This window comes from Podarcis melisellensis (genome assembly GCF_964234715.1).
Source record: "Podarcis melisellensis genome assembly, chromosome: 4".
NCBI classification, from domain to species: domain Eukaryota; kingdom Metazoa; phylum Chordata; class Lepidosauria; order Squamata; family Lacertidae; genus Podarcis; species Podarcis melisellensis.
Window position 1 is genome coordinate 73,382,939 of NC_138531.1, and position 18,907 is coordinate 73,401,845.

At 40.0% G+C, this 18,907-nt stretch overlaps 1 protein-coding gene across 17 annotated transcripts in view; it reads right to left on the bottom strand.

The window, feature by feature from the left end:
- ZBTB20 (zinc finger and BTB domain containing 20) overlaps positions 1-18,907 on the bottom strand; it is a 463,068-nt gene that overhangs the window by 428,890 nt on the left and 15,271 nt on the right. For 13 of the 17 annotated variants that reach the window (XR_014167759.1, XR_014167760.1, XM_081908443.1 and 10 more), the window contains exon 1: positions 3,380-3,699. The exons of the other annotated variants lie outside the window; for them this stretch is intronic. The gene's annotated coding sequence lies outside the window, so the exon portion shown is untranslated. Of the gene's footprint in view, positions 1-3,379; positions 3,700-18,907 lie in introns of those variants that run through there. 17 annotated transcript variants of the gene reach the window in all.

The window sequence follows — 18,907 nt, forward strand, 5'->3', positions numbered from 1 at the left end:
AATGGAGTTAAAACTAACTCTAAATGTCTTTAAGTTTCTTGCTTTTGTTGTTATTCTTTAATGCTTCATAGGTATTCATCTATGCTTCTCTTGCAAGAGAGAAAACTTAATATTTATAATAAATCAGAAAATTGTCCCACACGACTTCATCAAGTAAAAAGGACTGAATGATTTTCTCTCTTCCATAAAGGCTTTAGCCAAAGTCCATTGAAGTCAATGAACTTTGGGTCGTGACCCTAAAGCCAAATATAGCAGAAAATAATTTCCGAAACAAACTTCAGTTTAGTAGACATTTTGCTACCAAATTTGCCTGCTTGGTATTTTCACATTCTGGTCCTATTAACAAGTAGGGACTGACTAAACTCTCAAAGGAATTAATGAAGAATACATGTATACCAGTCAGTCCAAATTATTTAGCTACAGGGCATGGCAAAGCATGAAATAGCTACTTCAGAGCACTTCCTCATGTGGGTGTGTTAGATAACTGTCTGTTCCAACGCTAAAATAAAGCATACTGTGACCAAACCAATGCTACTGTAGGATGTTCTCCTACTAGATGGAAAGGGGTTTCAAAGAACTGCAAGGTGCACAACCTATTATGCCCAGCAACGTTACTAACATTCATTACTGCTCACTCAGTTACTTCTTCTGAAGTTTACTTTTCACGGCTCAATACAAGTTACCACCAAGTACCATACAAGTTACGGCTCAATACAAGTTCTGTTAATTAAGAGAGATTTTGCAGGGAAATAATTTATCCCAAAAAAATCAAATATTTTCAATGACAATTTTTTTCTTTTAAAATCCACATTCTTCTTTTAACTCAGAAAAAAGCACACACACACACACACAGATTTGCCCCATGCAATGTGATATTTTGCTCACCCAAGGGTCGTATAAAATTAAGCAATATAATTTTCCCTTTTTTAAAAAGGGGGATGTAGAACAGCTGGCACAACACCTTCCATACCACAAATTCATGAAATACTACAATAAAATAAAATACGATAAGCCTGCAAGGATCCCTGCAATTGAAAGAGGTATCCTATAAGGGAATATATACTATTCTAGTTCAAAAGCAAGCATCAGGTGTCTGAAAACACATACACTTCACATGGGGTGACTGGCAGCTGAACACTGCTGCTGAAGCTTGCCAAGCGTTCACCAAATTGCTCCCCCTCTGAGGCATTTAATAATTTGCACACAGCTCTTCTCGCTTTCCTACCTCCCAGCCTAGACCAAAGTTTCAAGGTCTGCAATTCCTGGCAGGGGAACTACGTACACTTTTAAGGCTACAGATTCTTATGCTTAGTTGATATATATTTAAAAAGAAGTATATGTCCTTGCTTAAAAACAACTGTTGGTGTGTCTGACTTAAATAATAAGTAAGGGAAGATAAAAGAGGCAACTGAATTGCTATCCAAAGTAACATCATCTTGGGCTGCTGGTGGTGGAGTGTCACACTGCAGAAAACTGTACTTAAAAGTCCATCATAAAACATTTTGCCAACCAAACTTATTTTAATGCACGTTTATCAAAGTATTAGGGGCTGAAAACAATTCAATATAGCAAGAGGGAGCCTTATTTGCCAAGTCTGTTGGATCATTTGTTGCAGTAGTTTAAATTAACATGGCTTGTCCAGCATATCCTCTGGTGAGATGGGAAGCTTATAAGTTTAAAAAAACAACAGCAGCAACAAAAGAAAAACTTGGCACGCTGCTTTCAAGTGGACAACACTGATAACATCAAAAACTTTTATCATCTGGAAAGTATAAATTAAATAAATGATGCGAGCAATCTCTTCTACGCTGCTAGGTGGGTTAGGTAAATAGCTGTAAGGCCTCCTTTGTGTTATCAAGAAAGGCCTAATGCAATTTAAAATAAGGTATGTCTCTTGTTATTTTATAATCTTGTTTTTAATGGATTGTGACTGTTGAAAGATCTCCACTGATTAGCATCCATTTTCTATAGCATAGTAATTACTCATGGATTCTCCACAATATTTTATGTAACTCCCTTCCACTTTCTCCTGCTTTCTTTTTATATAGCCAGCGAGTGTTGTAGTTTTACTCTGCAGAAGCACAGACATGAGTTCAGGTTTAAAAATCCTTCTAAATGGATCAGCTTGGCCAGCCTTTAAAAGCTACTGCGGGGGGGGGGGGAGAGAAAGAACTATCATGAAAAGCTCCTCAAACAATTTAAAATGGTCTTCGGCACTCATCACAGTCTGTTCCTTGGCAAAATAAAAATAATCTCGTAAACATCTCCAGTGCTTGAAACAATATACAGCTTATGGGAGAAAAGGAATAAATAGTCTTTAAAAAAATAATAATAAAGCACCCTCTCTCAAGACATTTTGGTACATTGTAAAAGACCCTCTCCCTGAATCAACACAGAGCAAGACACAAGAACACTTCAAGAGAGTGTGGGATGAAAAGAGTTATGTGTATATATGCGTGTGTGTGTGTGTGTGTGTGTGTGTGTGGAGGGGGGGAGGAAGAGGATTGGAAGAAATCAGGGATACTAACTCCCTTTTAGAAAGTTTGAATTCTTATTCCTCAAGAGTAGCCCGTCTAGTTAAAAAAAAAGAAAAAAGCTATACTCTCTCTTTTTTCCCTTCTTTCACACACTAGCAGCAATCATATTTTTTTTTAAAAAAAAATTTTTTGGCAGGCAGGGAACAGATAGATGTAGAATATTGCACTCGAGAACATCTATCCCCAAAGAAAGATTTTTATATATTTTTAAAATCCCTTTCAAAATAGTGCGGCCTGCTTCCCAGGTTGCAATTTGTTTTCATATATCGAAAATATGGACTTTAAACTCACAACAGATACCAAACAAAGAACAGTAACTGTAATCTCTGGTCACCGGCATTACAGTTAAAAACTCATTGGCAAACACTGAGACAAACACACACAGACAACATTTAGCAGTAAACAAGGAGAACATGATATATGGACAGACAGATGGAACATAAACAGAAAGGAAAAAGCAGAGACCCACTAACATACGGAGAGGGTTGTTTTAAAGGAGTGAAAGATATTGATTTACTTGGAACCGGTGTTGGAAAAACAAACATATTTGTTTCCTTTCCTGATTTAAAATAAAAAGTAATTAAAGTGAAATATTATAAAGCAGCATATCTTTAAATAAGTGGTATAGAGGAAGGGGGGGTGCATTTGTGAAGGAGGCTGGCCTATAGATGTTCCAAAATTTTCTGCTCACATATAGGTCTCACAAACTTGCATCCCTAAAATAAAACAGCAAGAGGAGAGGAGATAATACAGAAGTGTCAAGGGAAGGAGGGGGGGGAATGTGGGGAAAGGAAAGGAAAATATTCTCTCTCTTCTTTTTTTATAAAAGTTGACTGGCCTACCTTGCTCCCCAGTCCTCAGTTTGTCTCCTCATAGTCGCTGTCTCCCTGGAAGTGCAGTGTGAATGGTAATGACTGCCTGCCTCCCTAATGAGTCCATTTTCCTGCTCTTGATGTTGTGTATATACACACACTGCAACCTACCTTACAAACCACAGAGACGAGAAAGGGAGAGAGAGAGAGAGCGAGAGAGAGAGAGAGCGCAAAGCGAGAGTGTGAGAGACAGAGAGAAAGGCACACACAGACAAAGCCCTCCTACCAGACAGCAGACAACCCTCCTTCCCCTATCTAGCAAAATACAACTCGGCTAATGCAGCAACAGGTTCAACGCTGCCAGACTGAGACCGTGCAATAGAAAAGGGTATATATATAGTGGAGATCAGGATTTCTGGCACACAAGCCGTTTAATGTCAGCTGGCCCCACCTTCCTTATTTATGTTACAGGATGTTGGAATGCATTGTTCCAGGCAGTCCGTGTAATTATCATAAATACATTTTTTTGGTGTGTATATTAGCAGGAAAGGCTGAAATGCATCAGCCACTCTGCTTTGTAACCTGATAGCTTTAACACATGCATGGAAAGTGTAAACATATCTCTTTTGACAGGCAAACCACACAAAGCCTTCTGATGATTGGGCATGAGATCTTTTTAAGAAAGCAACTCCTGAAGATAGATTTCCCCAGACAATAGTGGAGCAGGGAAAACCGATCTTGCTTAGGAGGAAGGCTGCAGAAGAGGTTGCCAGTAAACAAATTAAGGGAAGGCCATTTCTTCAGCATTCCCTCCCTCCCAAAAATATATATATGGAATCTTCTCCCCACAACAGCTATAATAATGCCTTCTACTTATGTCTGAACAGGTGCAACATGTACTATAGGACATAGTACACACTGTTACAAGGACAGAAATAAACCCTTTTTTGAACTGTAAACAGGACATGGTTATTTAAACTAGTATAAGGTCTCAGATGCAGCACTTTCAGTTCACCCTCAGCCTGATACATTAAGAAGAAAATAATAACCACGGCAATTGAACAGTAAAAATGAGATTTTAAAACATTATGCCACATCTAAAATACACATGTATATTTACTTAGCAGATACAAGGCAGACAAACTTGTACTCTTATGTGACCAACTTTCAAGTGAATTTCTATGTTCCCATCTTAAAGCTGCAGAAGCAATATTTTATATACAGTGAGGGGAGAGAGAGAGATAGAGTATATAACATTTCATGTGTGGTAAGAACCATACATATATACCATAAGTGAGCTTATAAAGTACACACAAATGAGCAACTAGGCTACTTCCCACGGGAGACACATTCTCAGCTTCAAGTCTGCAGGAAAAAATAAGTAAGGTTCAAAATATTTGGATGATACATGCACCCTCCAACTTGTTGTAAGACTTGCTCACTCAACTCCACTGTACGTACAATTTCTAATACAGTACCAGAAGTAAAAATAAAAATATGTAGGCACAGAGACTTATAGAGAACAGCCACAGTAGTGAAAAATACACATACTGTATCGCTTCCATAGGTGGCTTCCCCAGAAGCCCCAGTTCTATTACTACAACAGGCTAGGCAGCATCCTAATGTACATTTATCCATGTGGACTGTGGTTACACACAAAGGAAGCTGCCTTATACCAAGTCAGAGCCCAAGTCCATCTAGCTTAGCATGGTCTGTCTGCACTGACTGCCAACAGCTCTCCAGGTTTTCAGACAGGAAGTCATTCCTAGTGTCACCAGAAGATGCTGGGGATTAGACCTAGGGTCTTCTACATGAAAAGCAGGTGCTCTACCACTAAACTACAGCCCTTCCCACAGTCAGCTTGCTAAATAACAGGCTTATGAGTTTTTGCTCCAACAAAATTACTCCTACAGGTGAAGATAGATAGGCTGCAGCATTCTGGAGGTCTTTATTATTTTACCAATTTTGGATGAGAAACAGAAAAATACTTGTAAGGGTACCAGTAATCTACAGAAATACTGAAAATCTTAACAGGAACATGGCTTATAATATATCTCAAGCTACGCATATCCAGTGCAGGGATTCAGTGTCATGGCACATCCAAGTCTGACACACAAGTAGACACTCAAAATAGATACAGCTGTATGTCCTTCCCTTTCTTTACGGGTGTGACTTGCAAACGCATTCCTATGAACAAACGTTGAAACTGTGAACATATGGAGCTGCCTTATACCACATCAGACCCTGGACCCATCTACCTTAGTACTGTCCACTCTGACTGGCAGCAGCTCACCAAGGTATCTGGAAGTAAGCTGAGCCCTGCCACACAAGGTCCTTTGCTGGCATTGCTGGGGATTGAACATGTGACCTTTTGTATGCAACACATCTGCTTTATGATGAAGCTATGGTTTCTAACTTCCTCCTCCTCTTCAAACAGTCTTGAAGAACAGCGCTGCAGCAACTTGCCCACGGGCTAATAGCACATAGCCAATACTGATATTCAAAGTATAACATGATAATCATATTATCTTTTCCTGTTTACATCTCCCTCCATCTCCATGCTCTCCCACTGTTGTCCCCCTTGTGGCTATTATTAGATTATAAATCCTTTGAAGTAGGAACCCGTCCTCTCGTTCTTTGTAAAGTGCCAGCAACCTATATTAATTAAAATAAGATCCAATCACTTCATTTAAGGGTGAATGGGAAGTTTCTTTCCCCTCTCTGTATTCTTAGGGCTGCCAAATGTCCAGACATTACCAGGATTTCAAGGCAGAATTAACATCCGGGGGAAAATTTCTGAAAGGCGACGCTTTGTCCTGGATCTTAGGCAAGTCAATTGAAAAGCTCGACAACTTTTGGAGTGTCCTGGTTTTTACTTTTTAAAATACGGCAACCCTATGTATTCTGACACACTACTATGGCTATAAACCAGGTATATGTTGTTTTCCCAGCAGTGGCCGATCAACAGCAATGGGGAAATGCTCCTGGTGTCTTGCTCACAGCCATAACAGCAATACCCAATCCCAGAAAGGAGAGGGGCAAGAGAGACCTTTGCTTCCAACAACTTGACCCATGAGCAGCAAGCCAGATAGACAGGATGGTAGGATGGGAAATTGGAGGCTCATTTTAGAGTCTGGGGTATGGAATCAGATCCTTTTGCATCTCCCAGCGACATAATTCAGCTCAGAATAAGCAATGCTATTTTTTTTAAGCTTGGGGAAATAGTTTGTATGTCCAAATCCAATTCTGTTCACAATTGAGGGAGTTTGCCCTATCACTACAACCTATCTACTGTAGTAATCCCAGGGTGCAGTCTGAAAGCACCTTCCTGAAGACTAGAGTCAAGGTCTACTCTAGTCAGTGCTTGGATGGTGAGTATCTGGGAACTACACTTACACTGTCTTGGGTTCCATGATGGGAAAATATAAATCTAACAAAGGCAGCAAAAATGGCCTTGATATAAAGACATTTCCAATGTTTCCTATAATTTAACAATCCTATCACAACACTAAGTAACACTCAAATTAGTATAGAAAACTTTGGTTTTATTGAACCCAGTAAGAAGATATAACAAGCGCTGCTGGATCAGACCGAAGGCCTATCTAGTCCAACATCCTGTTTCCCACAGTGGTTAACCAGGTGCTTGTAGGAAGCTCACAAGCACAACACGGAGGCAAATACCCTGTCCTGCTGCATTTCTCCTCCCAACAACTAGTACTTGGATGCATATTGTGTCTGAAACCTGAAGACTGCGTATAGCCAGAATTCATAATATGTAGTGTGAGCCAGTAGCTTATGGCTTCAAAAAGAGTTTAGACAAATTATTGGAAAATACGTCTAGGAATGGCTGTAGCCATTAAAAGAGGTATTCTCCAAGGATTTGTCTAAACTCTTTTTCAGGCTCTAAGCTACTGGCTGTCATTACATCTTACAGCTGCGAATTCTGTAAATCAGTTGGGCAGTATCCAACGAAATAGATCTGCTAGTGCAAGGATTTCTGCTTGTACAGTGGAACTTCTTCCTTTACTATCACCGCAAACACACTAAATCTATTCTAGGGGTCGTCCCCCCAACAATCCAGAGCAGTTTTTTTAGGGGAAGGTGGGTACAGGCGCATGCAGGGAGCAGAGAATTTCCATTATGCAAATGAAAATCCTTGTGCCAGCAGATCTATGTAGTTGGATAACACCCACTGCTTGTTGGCTAATTTTTTTTTATCTGTCTGACCTGATCTCCCTCCATTCAGGTTCAATAGATAACCCTGAATTCTAGTATTATGAGAGGTGGAGAAAAACATTTTTCTTCATGCCTTCTGCACACCATGCATAGTTTTCTAAACCTTCATCACCTTCCCTATTGCTGTCATAAACTGGCAGGACAGCAAGGAAGAGGAGGAAGAGGAGGAGGATCCGGAGATGGGAAAGGAAAGGTTGGTGTTGGAAGTACTCACAGGGCGACAGAGGATGACGAGTGGATGGGGGAGGTCAGTGCACAGGAACCAGAGCAGCAGGAACCATCACCAGAACCAGAGGGGCACCTGTCTCCACAAACATGTTAGGCTCTGAGGCGTAGGGAGCAGCAGGCAGGGCACTCTAGGAGGCCTGAGGCAGTCAAGGGCCAACAGCCCAGCAACCTAGCTGGCCAGGTGGGGGTCGTTAGCTCTGGGAGGAAGTGTGGGATTTCTTAGCTGAAGTAGGCTTGGAACAGGTGAGGGTCACATGCCTCATCAAGCCCAGATGATGCAAACAGCATGCAGAGTACAAACGGGAAGCAGAGCTGAGGTGCTGTGTCTGCTCAATGGCCCATGTTGATGGACCTCAGCTTGGATGTGTCAGGATCTCCATGGGGCTGTGCTTCAGTTTGGACACGTGGTTTGAACCTGGACTGGGGACTTGACATGCTAACTTGCTGCCAGGTAGGCCAGGGGTTCACAACGATAACTTCTTTTCTAAACTAAAAAGTCTCAGGCTTTGCAACCTTTCCTCATAGGCCCCTAAAGTTCTTGCTGCCCTTTTCTGCACCTTTTCCAGATCTACAATATCCTCTGTGAGATGTAGCAACCAAAACTATATGCAGTCTTCCAAATGGCATAACAGCATTACAATATCAGAATGGAATTCACCTTTTTCAAAGCTGATGCACACAATGTCAAAGTTTTCCACCAATATCTATTTTCTCCCTAGTTATCATGAATTCAGACCCTACCATCGTATAAACAAAGATAGTCTATTTTCTCCAGTGTGGATCACTTTACTCTTACATCCCCCATTGACCTTTTCATTGCGCATCACCCAGTTTGAATTGATCCTTTTGGAGGTGTTGACCGTTTTGGTTTTCACCACCCTAATTAAACTGGAATGGGAGCTTTGTTCCCAGTATAAATAGTAAGCATGACTCCCAGCTGAATTGGGCCCACTACAGAGGGCAAAGGGTTACGCCCACTACCTCAGCTGATCTGAATCGGGGCCCTTATACAGAAAACTTGTTAAAGCTTGCACTCAGCAGTACAACATATTATTAATGCCAAGTATACTTTGGCCCTTAAATGTTTCTAGAAATATAGTCTACGTTTTACTCAATAAGTTCTATTGAGTTTAATGGGGCTTACTCCTGATGAATGGCTACAGCAGTGCAGGGGAAGAGCCTAGAAAGTCTTGTAGGCTAACACAACTATTTCCAAAGAACAATAGAACAACTTCTCCAGTGGCACAGAATAGGAAACTTAACTAGATAAAATATTCTGGCTTCAATTCTGGCCTACTCTTTAAGCTAACAGTAAGAATAAGAAACAACAACAATCTTGTTTGCCTGAACTGAGTCATTTCTGATTCATCAGCTGCTCAAATGTGTATTAGTAACAATAAGAACCACAAGAATGTCTAGGACAATTAAGTCAGTGTGCTCCCAAACCTCCACCTGAGAGTATAAAGTATCATTGTTAATAGGAAGAATCACCTCTGAGTTGAGTGCAGATTGAAAAGGTACCTTAGGAGTCATTTTCCACATGAAGTTATACTGAACCGCTTATTTATTTCAACCCTTCTGGAATTCACTAATTCAGCCTGTGCCGAGTTAACAGGATTCTCAGGCGTGACAACCGCTAAGGGAACTAGCACTAACACACATGTACGCGTGTGGGTTTTTGTTGAGGGGGAAGTATTTACGATGTGTTTAAATTACTATTAATGGTTATATATTGGTTCTGAAAATGAAAGCTGATCAATGGGACTCACACTGGTGCACAGTATTGCCTCTGATACCAGCTCCTACAAACACAGCAGGACTGCCGCTAAAAACATTAATGCCATGCTCCTATCCTAAGGCCTGCAATCAGCTCCCCTGTAAGTTAAGCTGATTTCACAGCAAGTACCTATAGCAGAACCACAAGTCAGGGGGACACAGTGGCGCCATGAATAGCTGCCATGAAACTCATCAGACCAGAATAGGAACTGATCACAGATGCAGCACATATATATGCCCATTTTAGAAATGGACAAACAGCCCAAGTCCATTCCCCCCCCCCTTTGTTTGTGCCCCAAAGCACAGTCTATCCTGTCCTGATCATTTTAAAAGGAGGGAAATATGTACAGAAAAATGAAATTTAAAAGGATCAAAAAATGTAGGCACTACTTATGAGGGAGCCCAAGGGCTGCTTTAATGTATTCTCTCTTTCAACAGTGTAAAACTGCTAGGGTCAGCTTCAAAACACAGGTAAAAATGCTTCTGAAAATACTCCAGGAAGCAGAAGCACATCACAATGTGTCATTGCTTCCTGGTAACTGTATGAGGGAAAGATAGTAGCCCTGATGTACTGATGGGAGCAGCCATCCTTTCTACAATGCTCCTTTGTTTGTGTGTGTAACTGTAACATGTTACTGGAGCAATTTAAAAAAAAAAAATTACCCTGTACAGCAGTCACATTTTGTAACTGCTCCAGCAGTTTTAAGCGGTTACACAGAAAACAGCTTTGGGAATGTCAGCCCTGAGACCGCAACCTGAGTATTGGCAATCCAAACAGTACTCAAAAAGCTAAGGTAGGCAGACTAAACCATAGATCCATGCTCCGTTCAGACTAGAAGAGTAGGACCTAAAAGTTTTCTACAAACTGCAGAAGCAGCTAATTCCTCCTTAATTAATTATTCGTTTTAAGATGAGGAGAAAGATAGACATTTCTGTTCTACTGTATTTATTTAACAAAATGTATACACCATTTGATAGTGAAAAAACCTCCCCCAAAACAAAACCTGACAGCAGCTTACAAAAAGATAAAGCAATAAAATCAAGAACAATTCACAAGAGACAGAGAGAACATAGCATTTTACATTGAAATACAGGTAAAGGTAAAGGACCCCTGGATGGTTAAGTCCAATCAAAGGTGACTATGGGGTTACGGCGCTCATCTCCCTTCAGGTCGAGGGAGCCAATGTTTGTCCACAGACAGCTTTCTGGGTCATGTGGTCAGCATGACTAAAACGCTTCTGGTGTAACGGAACACTATGACGAGTGCCAGAGCACACAGAAACGTTGTTTACCTTCTTGCTGCCGCAGTACACAACAATCCTGTATTATATAGGACAGGTGGCAACCCTAAAACACTTTTTCTATGGTAAGTATAGTGCAAGTATAACTTTTGTAAGAAGCATCAATGTAGGCTTGGGCTGCCAAACATACACAAGAATGCGTGTAGACACCATTACAGGTCTCCTCAAGGTCTACACACTATCTAGTCAGAAATATGCCTCCTTAGGCTTTGTGTAGGATATAAACTGGAAGAAAACAGAATAGAATAGTGCCAAAACCTGCCCTCCAATTTATCAACAGCTTCCTCTCCCCCCCCCCCATTTTTATGCCTCTTTCTCAGGACATTTTGGAATTTATTTGGAATTCTGGTTAGTGTAGGGTTCAGCTTACCTAATTGTTGGAAAGTGACTGTGGATGGTGTGTGGGCTTTCCTTTCCATCAAACATTTCTGCAGCCTCTCAGGCTGCCTGTGTTTCCTGATTAGAAAAAGCCCCATAGGAGAAGTTACCTCATGTCTCCCCCTGAGTTTGAAGCTGTGGAAGGCAGGGATGGTGGAGACCAAGTGCCTCAGACTGTTGCAGTTGCTGGTTGCTGGTTGCTGGTTTTGTTTTTAAGAAAAACCTTCTCTTTTACCATAAGAAACCTTTCTGCATTGGTTTCTTTAAATTGGTTATTTAAAAGTCTTTTATTTTTAAACAGGTGTCGGCACAAGTGAGACCTTCCTATCCGTACAGAAAAGCTCAGCTGTGGACATCACGGGGTGTACCGAAACTCTGAAAAGCTGCAGAGTGCAGACCACTGAAGAGATGATTTGTACAATGAAATAAAGGATACCTCACAAACACCACTTGGCCTCTACACAACACTGAACTTGCACGCCATCCAGAAAATTCCACAGACATTTTGCCTTCACTTTCAAATTTTTCTAATGCAATTTATTATCTCATAAATTTATGGAGAACGGTAAAAAATAACAACTGAGATTAATTTTTTGCCACAGCACTGGAACAGAATAAAGACAACTGGGCCCTACTTATTTGTAATCAGGCTGAGGCTGCACTCAAACCATAGTTTACTGTGATGTATACAAATCATACGGAGCCTCAGGCTCACATGTTCTTCCCTCCCTCCCTCCCTCCCTCCCTTTTTGGAAGCTTTCACATAGAGTTTTAGTTAACCGCAGTTTGCCGTGTCATTCAGACTAATTGTAGATGGACACTATGTAGCTTTGGAAACTACTTAAGATGGCTTGTTTAAATCTGACAATAATTAGTGCTAACTATAATTTGTCATGGGACGCGGGTAGCACTGTGGGTTAAACCACAGAGCCTAGGACTTGCCGATCAGAAGGTTGGCAGTTCAAATCCCTGCGAGGGGGTGAGCTCCCATTCTTAAGTCCCTGCTCCTGCCAACTTAGCAGTTCGAAAGCACGTCAAAGTGCAAGTAGATAAATAGGTACCACTCGGGCAGGAAGGTAAACGGCGTTTCCGTGCGCTGCTCTGGTTCGCCAGAAGCGGCTTAGTCATGCTGGCCACATGACCCAGAAGATGTATGCCAGCTCCCTCGGCCAATAAAGCGAGATGAGCGCCGCAACCCCACAGTCGGTCACGACTGGACCTAATGGTCAGGGGTCCCTTTACCTTTTATAATTTGTCATGCCAGACTACGTGACTGTGACTACTGTGATTAACTAAAACTGAAAGTAAATGCTTCTGAAGTCCCCTCCACATGAGGGGGGTGGAGAATGTGAGCCTGAAATTCATTGTGAATTATGCGCATTATGCTAAACCGTGGTTTAGTGCGATAAGTGAACAAAGCCAGTAGGTCCTGACTAGAAGACCAAGGCCAGTCTGAGGGATTATCACATAACAATTTGATAGTCTTGTAAACAGACATAAATGGTAGCACAGATCTCACACATACACTGAACATTCTGGCAGTATTATATAGAATTATCAATGCCATATATTAAATATGTAATCAGTCGTGTCAAGCTATTTCCGTAGAATTTTACAACAAGCCGAAATAGACAGAAATGCTTTTTTTTAAAAAAAATTATTTGACCCTAGCTCTCTCTTTAGCTTGGCAGTATCTCACTATCCTGTTTCCAGAGTGACAGCCTTGACTATTCAGTTGTCTCTGCTGATGTCCTGCAGTGCGTGTGCAACTTCATTCAAATGCGATGAGAAAGATACCAATTAAACAAGCACAAGAGCCCTGCAGCTTGCCAGCCTGATTCAAATTAGATACCTGTATGAAGTGATTAAAATTGGGGTTTTTAAACCTGACAAATAACAAGAGGACAGTGTGTTTGATTTATATCAGCAGGAACCAACCAAAATGTAAAAGGACCACGCAACAGCTCCACATCACCATAAAATCACCAGTTAAGGTACAATGAGGATTGAACAAGAGAAATACAATGTACCTTTGCTGTATTTGCACCATGTGCAGCATTTCACAACTTCTTTCACTTCAATAATTACTTTAGTGTCAGACAGTTCAATAATACAACATTTTGCACCATTCTAATGGTCTTTCTCCATAGACCTCAAAGTAAATTACATGCCTTAATGGACTTCGTCAAGGAGGAGGAATTTTAGGAAGTGAAATAAATGCAGAAGAATTTCTGAAACTCAAGACTCAGGAAACAGAAACTAATCACTTAAATCAGGAATGTTGAACATACCAGAAGCCTTATAAGTGTCCTTAAGAACCCCCAAACACATATCTGCTTTAGGGAAATATATATAATTTGGGGCTATTTTGGTTCAGGAAATTTATTTTGAATTGTGCTTGGAAAAAGACCAGGTGGGCATGAATATTACACATGTCTATGGCATTTTTTAAAAGTTCAGTATTTATTTGAATTCATAGTTGGTACCAAAGTGACTATGGCACTGGCCAACTGCTGCATTGGGGGAATGGGGTGTTGACATACACTTTTCCTCTCAGCGTCTTCCCTCAAAGACTAGGAACGTGCATGGTCCAATGAAGAAACAACCTATAACCAACAATGGTAGCCTTCCACAATGTTATTAATCCACTATATTTTCAAACGTTATGGGCTCCCTGACCACCTTAGAAGCTATAAGACAGAATCACTAATTAATATAATACATTTTCAAAGCAGTTGATGTTGGTAACCATCAACCACATCCTGTGATGGTAAACTTGATAATTCAGCTATGTGCTTTGTGAAGCACTTCAGTTTGTCCTCTTCAGATTCATTGGATGACCCCAGATTCTAGTACCAAAAGAGGAAGAAAACCTTCACCCTATCAACTTTCTCTACACCATATGCCTCTTTTTATAAACCCATTTCATGTCCTCCCTTGCTCATCTTTTTTCAAAACTAAGAAGCCCCAAATGTTGTAACATTTCTTCATAAGGTAGATGCTGTAGCCCACTAATCATTTTGGTTGCTTTTCTGCATGTTTCACAGAACTATCATAACCTTTCTAAGGTAAGGTTACTAGATGTTTTTCAATTAATCCGGGGACACTTTTCAACTTCAGTCAGAATGGCTGGATTTTGTCAGGGGACTGATTTGTAAATCCGGGGACCGTCCCCGGGAAACAGGGACGTCTGGCAACCTTATTCTAAGGTGGATCAATCAGAACTGGACACAGTATTCCAAGTTTAGCCACACCACAGATTTATATTAAGCCATAACTATGTTGGCAGTTCTATTTTTGTTCCATTTCTTCATAATCTCTTACATGAAGCTCCGCCACACACTGGGTCAATGCTTTCATTGAGCTTCTACCACAACCGGCCTCTGTTGTCAGAAGCAGGATGCCTCTATCTACCAGATGCAGGGAATCACTAGTAAGTAGGGTGGGGATGGAGTCGGGTCCCGCTTCCTGATCTCCCATAGGTTGGCCACTGTGAAAACAGGATGCTAAATGGGTCTTTAGTATGATCCAGTAGGGAACTTTTCATGTTCTTACTGGGCAGACTGGGTGATTTGCTAATTTTTAAGTTTCTTATACTTTGAAAGTTGATATTTAATAAAAATGAATTATTACAAGACATAATAATGGTTAAGAGCTGTAGACTCATAATCTGGTGAACTGGATTCGCGTCTCCGCTCCTCCACATGCAGCTGCTGGGTGACCTTGGGCTGTTCACATTTCTCTCTGAAGTCTCTCAGCCCCACTCACCTCACAGAGTGTTTGTTATGGGGGAGGAAGAGAAAGGAGAATGTTAGCCGCTTTGAGACTCCTTCGGGTAGTGATAAAGCGGGATATCAAATCCAACTCTTCTTCTTCTAATACAGTGGTACCTCAGGTTACATGCACTTCAGGTTACATACGCTTCAGGTTACAGACTCCGCTAACCCAGAAATAGTGCTTCAGGTTAAGAACTTTGCTTCAGGATGAGAACAGAAATTGTGCTCCAGCGGCGCAGCAGCAGCGGGAGGCCCCATTAGCTAAAGTGGTGCTTCAGGTTAAGAACAGTTTCAGGTTAAGTACGGACCTCCAGAACGAATTAAGTAATTAACCCGAGGTACCACTGTAATAATAATAAAAAAATTGTACACTGCCCATCTGACACTGTCACACCCAAAGAATACTTTCTGAGGCTGCAGTTTCATATCCACTTACCTGGAAGTAAACCCCAATGAGGGACTAACAGCTCAGTAAGCATATATAGGATTGCAAACCATTCCCTATTGCATCTGTGGAGAACACTGCAAATTCATAGTAGTTCAGCCCTAGAGACAGTCTGCCCTAGAAGAATGACACTTCATCCCCACTCCAGTCCTAATTATCTCTGGATAATTTTGGAAAGTCAGAAAGGTTCCAGAGAAACTACTTGTTATAATAAACAAAGCAGCAGACTTTTAAAAGATCCAAGTCCAGAATAGGTGGCAGCTAAGGAATAAACCAGTCAAAAAAAGAAGTAGCCTATAGACTCGAGGATAAGGAATTCCACAACCTACCAGATTTCAGTAGTGAGAAGTTTAGAAAAGTGTTTTTCTCCTCCCAAGATGGATTTTTAAAAATTTAAATTATCTGTTGGGGGTTTTTTTGTTAAAAATTGTGAAATGCAAATATCTTTTACATCACCAGAGAAGGCAGAAAACACTTCAATTAAAATTGATAGCTTAGATCAAAGAATAAAAGCCATTATAGGTAGAAGAGTGAATAAAATAAGAAAATAGAGCATGCAGAGCATAACATTTTTTTTCTTTTTTTAAAAAATCTCCCCCTTAAGGAACATTAAATGCTTTCCAAGAATATATTTTCCATTTTATCAATTAAAGATAACTAAAGATATAGCACTCCTCATGTGGAGGGAATTTTACAAATCCCTGATGATGAAGGTAATGCAGAATTGCTATGCAAACTTTTACTATCTTAGCTGCTCAGTACCATAATTTCAAGCTATCCATGAATTTGCTGGCTTAAAAGTTCTCATGTTCCTTTAAATGCTTCCTGTCAGTTCTGCTATAGACAAAATGAACCAGGTGTAAAATCCCAGCTAATGAAAAGTAGGGATGGAAGAGAAATTGGATTCAGTTTGCATTTACAAGCAAATTTACTTGCAAATGACCAAAATGCAGCCATTTTTCAATGCAGTTATCCTTTAAAACTCACATGTCTGAATTTTGAAATGAAGTTCTCCAGTCAAGTAATGTGTTCAGAATTGCATATACTATGGTCAATTATGCATTAAAATGCATATATTAATGAAACTAGCATACCAAGGGCTTTATAATAGGAGGAATTGCTTTGTAAAATTGTGCATTTGGGGCAAAATTGCATTAAAAATGTGAAGATGAGGAGAAAAATCAAACCAAAATGCTAATGAATTTTCATTAGGAATATAGACAGACAGACAGACAGACAGACAGACAGACAGACAGACAGATAGATAGCAAAATAATAAGGAAATCTAGCTACCTAGATTAAGGTTACCAGACGTCCCTGTTTCCTGGGGACAGTCTCCGGATTCACAAATCAGTCCTCTGACAAAATCCATCTATTTAGTAGGAAGTTGAAAAGCGTCCCCAGATTCATTGAAAAAAATATGGTAACCTTAACCTAGATAAGCATGGCAGGACAACTTACTCTATTATATTAACCCCTTCATGCATGTTGATTATATGAGGCTGGATATCCCACAGATAAAACCTGTGGTAGACATATCAGCAGTTGCAGGAGCATTTTTTACGTCAGAGAAAAGCTTGCTGTGCATTGCAGGAAGAATGTCATATAGTCTAAGCATGTAGAGGCTTTTTCACATGAGCTACACTTGAGAGGTCATGTGAGGAAAATAAGCAGTCAATTTACACTCGTGAACTGCCCCAAAGATGAGCACCATTTCAGGCTCTTTCTTCCACTTTCCACCTGTAGTTGTTTTTGCTTTTCAACCCAAAAGATCAAACTGCAACATACACAACTTGATAAGACATAAGAAGCTTGTAATGTATTTATTGTCATGAACATCATCAACTTCACTGTAAGACAAAAGCAGCAATTTAAATAAATTATTGATGTGCTTTCTTTATACATACCTTGTTTTGTGGTTCTACACAAAACACAGTAAGCAAAAGAAAAGGGAGGGGGAAGAGATAAAACAATTTAATATTCCGGTTTTGAGGATTACTGTAACATGACCAGGTAGAAGTGAAAACAGACTTGATACTGGCCATAAATGTCATTTAGTCTAGCCTTCTTAATGGATTCTGCACTGTTACTGATGAGATGTAAAAATAAAAATTTAAAAAAAAATCTTCATGAAATGACTAGGAAAAACTTGTCATTCACTAAAATACAATTGAAAAAAACTCCCCAACTGCAATATTCACGAGCATTCATATTTGGATTAATATGAGGTCCAGCTGTTTCAGCCCAGAGAAAAAAGTCTGAATTTGGGAAGTTTACATAAAGTAAACAATTAAGCCATACTGTATAGTTAGTGTACATATTTTACAGTTTACAATAATTGCGATTAGCATGTGCCTGTAAATGTACAAACCCAACTCCTGCAGCATTCAGCATATTTCAGAGACATCTGTGGCGATGGGGAGGGAAAATATACTCTTAGCTATGAGTAAAAACAGGACAGCTAATGCTTCTCTGTAAAGCCTGACTAATTAGTGTTCATAGACCACTTACGTATCTTCATGCAAAAAGCACCAGAGAAGAACATTAACCTCAAATGCTGAAATGGCTTCAGCTCTTGCATGGCAAGAGCACTGAAATACCTGTAGTTTCCATGACAGTCAATATCCCCAACATAATTTACAAATGATGAGAGCTATCCAAATAAAATAAATGTCTGCTCAGCATAGTAAACAGAGACAGCTTTACCAGTCCCAATTTAAATGGCTGAGATGATCAATAAGAGAATAGTAGTGGCCACAATGAAACCTGTATTAATTATGAAGAGAGTTATGAAAGAAATTAATCATTATTATGGGGATCACTGGAGGAATGTAATAGCTTTGGCCAGGTCTACATGACTCTTAGGATGCTTGAGGTCAAATATGCTGAGCCTGAAATAAACTTTAATATTACCTGAGCATTGCCTACATAATATCTCAGAAGTTCCATAACTCTGTCCAAAATAACAACCTCCCACATTCACAGTAAGGAAGCATTTCAATATGCTATCCCAAGATGAGATTGGGGGGCCTTTAAAAAAATGTATGTAACACTTCAAGGAATTGATTAATATAGTGTTGTATATAACCAAAGTAGTTTTAGACTCAGATCTTTTCAATGTGGCTTTTTTTCTGACAAGAGCTCAGCATTGTTTATGGATTTAAAAAACAACACCCTCAGGTTTAGGCAGCATGCCTCAGTAAAATAAGCAGCATTTTCTAATAAAACAAACTGACAGGAACCTCAACAGTACTTAATCCACGATTATAACGAACGAAGGCATTCAGAATGCTTTGTCCCAGAACTACTTAGTTCTGTATTGTTGGAATAAGCCCCATTAGTCAGCACAAGTAATAACGTTTATTAACACTGTTATTAATAACAACATCAATGCATTTTCCATTTTGTAAATCTAATT